General features: G+C 44.1%; 1 protein-coding gene across 1 annotated transcript in view; it reads left to right on the top strand.

Annotated features, from left to right (window-relative positions):
- The window catches only part of LOC311088376 (uncharacterized protein), a 172,856-nt gene that overhangs the window by 156,775 nt on the left and 10,553 nt on the right, over positions 1 to 5,528 (top strand). The gene's annotated exons all lie outside the window — the stretch shown is intronic.

Here is a 5,528-nt window from a genome sequence, read left to right as displayed (position 1 = left end):
GTATAAAGGTTAGGGGTGGGGGAAAAATCGATTCTTAGATGCATCGCGATGCGGGACGTGGACGATTCTGAATCGATTCACAAATGTCAAAAATCGATTTTCAAAAAAAAAAAAAAATGTTTCTAATAACGTAATATTGACGGAACGCAAAAGGCGGAACTTTAAAGCGGACGTGCACGTGCAGTGCGCGGACACCGTACAGTCTGTGGCGTGCACGTGCACATAACAGAGTCGCGCACATAACAGACGCATGATGGCTTAGCGCCAAATTCAAACGGCACCCTCTTTGTTAAAAGCTAACGTATGGAAAATTGGCAATTTCATTGTGACCTATTTAGTATTTTTTATATGAGAGCTGCTTTCTGTATTGTTTAATTTTCACATCAATATGCTTTAACCGATCTGTATGCAATATGTGCAATGCCAGTCACAAAAAGGATAGGATTTAAAAAACGGCTGTTGTATTTGTACTTCTGACGAAGCGCTGTTAAATAAAGGTGAAAAACTACGCCGCAAAACTAATAAATAAAATGCTTTTCTTAAAAAGGCAAAAGAACACATGCACGTTTTCTTAATATGATAATTAAAAACCAACAGACTGATGAAAATGCGGGACATTTTCTCAATATGTGATGTGCGGGACAAGGGCTGAAAATGCTGTGTTTTAAATAAAAATAAATAAAAATCCCATTGAACATCTATTCTGGGGGCAAATACTGCTACTTAATTAAACAAAAGTATGTGTTTCTGTTGTGTTTGAGATATAAAAGGTATAAAGGTCTAATTTGCTGTTAAAATATTGGGCCTGAATTCACCTTAATTAATTAAAGAAAACACATCACACTGCTTTTTTTGAGTCACTCTAGATCAGGGTGCAAAGCTCAGTTCTTGGAGGGCCATATCCCTGCAGAGTTTAGCTTCAACCTTAAAGGGATACTTCAGGATTTAGCATTAAGCTTTGTATTAGTAGAAAACCTGTAGTATTTTCGAATTACCATGCTTTCCACCCTCATATCCCCCTGAGACAAGAGATTTATGTATTTTTTGTCTGGAAAAAATCCTCCAATGACGCAAAAATCGTCATTTTGCGTCATCTGAGGATTTTCTGGCCAGAGGCTAAAGACTCCAGCCAGTAGAAGGAGCTGTCCCGCATGTGTTCAACCCGCCCATAGAGGGTGGGGTCTCACTCACAGAATGTACACAGTGTCAGCCTGAGTAGTAGGAGAAAGCTGAGTAGTAGGGGTTACCATCCTCCTTTTCCCGGACTTGTCCGGCGGGCGAGATCGTTCAAAATGTCCGGGATTCGGCTTTTGCTTTCTGCGGTCGCCATTCATTGTTTACATGCACCCCTTTTGTTTCAATCTAACTGAATTCATTCCGATCGGTGAATCTGAATGTAGTGTTTACATGAACGCTAAACAAGTGATCGGTTGATGTGCGTTTTACCATTGCTATGAAAATTCCCGCTCCTCCGTGAGATATGAGACCGGCGCGTCTCAGTAATGACGCCACCGGCCTCGCGCCGTTCTCCCGTGGCCGTCAGCCTCGTCCTGCTCGCCACAGTAAACATAATGAATAGCGACTGTAGAACGCAAAAGCCGAATCCCGGACATTTCGGACGATCTCGAAATCCAGGGCAAACTCGTCACGGAGACTCACTAAGTTAGTAGCCTAACCTTCTTGTTGTTTTCAACTGCGCTCTCTAACCGGTAGGCGTGGCTTGGGAGTGGCCTCCTAGGGTAGCGAAGCAAGTGCATTCTGGGAGTTGTTGTCTTTCATCCACATAAGCCAAAAATACATTTTCTGGCTTTTCTCAGTCTATTTTAAATTTCTTCACATTTCTTCTACATAAATGACCTATTTTAAATACGCATTCATCTTTCCAGAGGTGAAGTATCCCTTTAATTAAACGCACCTGATCCAGCTAATTAATTACTTCAGGCTTATCGAAATCGAATTATCGAATTACAGGTAAGTGTGTTGGAAGTAAACTTTTAGTAAAGGTGTGCAGTCCTACTCTATATGTTGTCTGTTTTCCAATAGTATGCATTTTTACAATCAAAATTGTCAAGGAACTAAATATGTTTATTCATGTTTCTCAGCTCTGCCCCGCCCCCCGACCTCTCTGATCGTCACAGAAACCACCGCCACCAGTGTAAATCTAACATGGGATTCTGGCAACCCCGAACCAGTGTTGTCCTATGTGATTCAGTACCGGGCCAAAGTCTCGGTAAACAGTTTCCAGGAAGTGGACGGAGTTGCTTCCAAGCGCTACAGCATCGGTGGGTTGAGTCCTTACTCCAAGTACGAATTCCGTGTCATGGCGGTCAATAACATCGGTCGCGGGCCACCCAGCGGGACGGTAGAGACACGCACCAGCAAACAGGCCCCCTCGTCCCCTCCGCTGCGTGTTCAGGCCTGGATGCTGAGTGCCACGACCATGCTGGTGCGGTGGGAACCTCCCGAAGAGCCCAACGGACAGATACGAGGATATCGAGTGTACTACACGTCTGATCTGCATTCCCCGATCAGCACGTGGCAGAAACACAACACAGAGGACAGCAGCCTGACCACTATCTCCGGCCTGGTGCCTAACATCATATACGGGCTCCGCGTGCTGGCGTTCACCTCTTTGGGTGACGGCCCGCCTTCTGACACCCTGCAGGTTAAAACACAGCAAAGAGGTGAGATTATATAGGTATAAAGGTTAGGGGTGGGGGAAAAATCGATTCTTAGATGCATCGCGATGCGGGACGTGGACGATTCTGAATCGATTCACAAATGTCAAAAATCGATTTTCAAAAAAAAAAAAAAATGTTTCTAATAACGTAATATTGACGGAACGCAAAAGGCGGAACTTTAAAGCGGACGTGCACGTGCAGTGCGCGGACACCGTACAGTCTGTGGCGTGCACGTGCACATAACAGAGTCGCGCACATAACAGACGCATGATGGCTTAGCGCCAAATTCGAACGGCACCCTCTTTGTTAAAAGCTAACGTATGGAAAATTGGCAATTTCATTGTGACCTATTTAGTATTTTTTATATGAGAGCTGCTTTCTGTATTGTTTAATTTTCACATCAATATGCTTTAACCGATCTGTATGCAATATGTGCAATGCCAGTCACAAAAAGGATAGGATTTAAAAAACGGCTGTTGTATTTGTACTTCTGACGAAGCGCTGTTAAATAAAGGTGAAAAACTACGCCGCAAAACTAATAAATAAAATGCTTTTCTTAAAAAGGCAAAAGAACACATGCACGTTTTCTTAATATGATAATTAAAAACCAACAGACTGATGAAAATGCGGGACATTTTCTCAATATGTGATGTGCGGGACAAGGGCTGAAAATGCTGTGTTTTAAATAAAAATAAATAAAAATCCCATTGAACATCTATTCTGGGGGCAAATACTGCTACTTAATTAAACAAAAGTATGTGTTTCTGTTGTGTTTGAGATATAAAAGGTATAAAGGTCTAATTTGCTGTTAAAATATTGGGCCTGAATTCACCTTAATTAATTAAAGAAAACACATCACACTGCTTTTTTTGAGTCACTCTAGATCAGGGTGCAAAGCTCAGTTCTTGGAGGGCCATATCCCTGCAGAGTTTAGCTTCAACCTTAAAGGGATACTTCAGGATTTAGCATTAAGCTTTGTATTAGTAGAAAACCTGTAGTATTTTCGAATTACCATGCTTTCCACCCTCATATCCCCCTGAGACAAGAGATTTATGTATTTTTTGTCTGGAAAAAATCCTCCAATGACGCAAAAATCGTCATTTTGCGTCATCTGAGGATTTTCTGGCCAGAGGCTAAAGACTCCAGCCAGTAGAAGGAGCTGTCCCGCATGTGTTCAACCCGCCCATAGAGGGTGGGGTCTCACTCACAGAATGTACACAGTGTCAGCCTGAGTAGTAGGAGAAAGCTGAGTAGTAGGGGTTACCATCCTCCTTTTCCCGGACTTGTCCGGCGGGCGAGATCGTTCAAAATGTCCGGGATTCAGCTTTTGCTTTCTGCGGTCGCCATTCATTGTTTACATGCACCCCTTTTGTTTCAATGTAACTGAATTCATTCCGATCGGTGAATCTGAATGTAGTGTTTACATGAACGCTAAACAAGTGATCGGTTGATGTGCGTTTTACCATTGCTATGAAAATTCCCGCTCCTCCGTGAGAGATATGAGACCGGCGCGTCTCAGTAATGACGCCACCGGCCTCGCGCCGTTCTCCCGTGGCCGTCAGCCTCGTCCTGCTCGCCACAGTAAACATAATGAATAGCGACTGTAGAACGCAAAAGCCGAATCCCGGACATTTCGGACGATCTCGAAATCCAGGGCAAACTCGTCACGGAGACTCACTAAGTTAGTAGCCTAACCTTCTTGTTGTTTTCAACTGCGCTCTCTAACCGGTAGGCGTGGCTTGGGAGTGGCCTCCTAGGGCAGCGAAGCAAGTGCATTCTGGGAGTTGTTGTCTTTCATCCACATAAGCCAAAAATACATTTTCTGGCTTTTCTCAGTCTATTTTAAATTTCTTCACATTTCTTCTACATAAATGACCTATTTTAAATACGCATTCATCTTTCCAGAGGTGAAGTATCCCTTTAATTAAACGCACCTGATCCAGCTAATTAATTACTTCAGGCTTATCGAAATCGAATTATCGAATTACAGGTAAGTGTGTTGGAAGTAAACTTTTAGTAAAGGTGTGCAGTCCTACTCTATATGTTGTCTGTTTTCCAATAGTATGCATTTTTACAATCAAAATTGTCAAGGAACTAAATATGTTTATTCATGTTTCTCAGCTCTGCCCCGCCCCCCGACCTCTCTGATCGTCACAGAAACCACCGCCACCAGTGTAACTCTAACATGGGATTATGGCAACCCCGAACCAGTGTTGTCCTATGTGATTCAGTACCGGGCCAAAGTCTCGGTAAACAGTTTCCAGGAAGTGGACGGAGTTGCTTCCAAGCGCTACAGCATCGGTGGGTTGAGTCCTTACTCCAAGTACGAATTCCGTGTCATGGCGGTCAATAACATCGGTCGCGGGCCACCCAGCGGGACGGTAGAGACACGCACCAGCGAACAGGCCCCCTCGTCCCCTCCGCTGCGTGTTCAGGCCTGGATGCTGAGTGCCACGACCATGCTGGTGCAGTGGGAGCCTCCCGAAGAGCCCAACGGACAGATACGAGGATATCGAGTGTACTACACGTCTGATCTGCATTCCCCGATCAGCACGTGGCAGAAACACAACACAGAGGACAGCAGCCTGACCACTATCTCCGGCCTGGTGCCTGACATCATATACGGGCTCCGCGTGCTGGCGTTCACCTCTGTGGGAGACGGCCCGCCTTCTGACACCCTGCAGGTTAAAACACAGCAAGGAGGTGAGATTATATAGGTATATAGGTGTGCTTATATAATACATTGCTTTTTTTTTTTTTCTTTATGGTCGAATTGATATCAGTGTGTGCTGAGAAAAGACTCCAAATGAAGATCATTTGAAGACACACTACAAAAGATGGATTCAA

The sequence above is a fragment of the Abramis brama genome (genome assembly GCF_963993115.1).
Source record: "Abramis brama genome assembly, chromosome: 8".
NCBI lineage: Eukaryota > Metazoa > Chordata > Actinopteri > Cypriniformes > Leuciscidae > Abramis > Abramis brama.
This window is presented reverse-complemented; position numbering and strand designations above follow the sequence as displayed.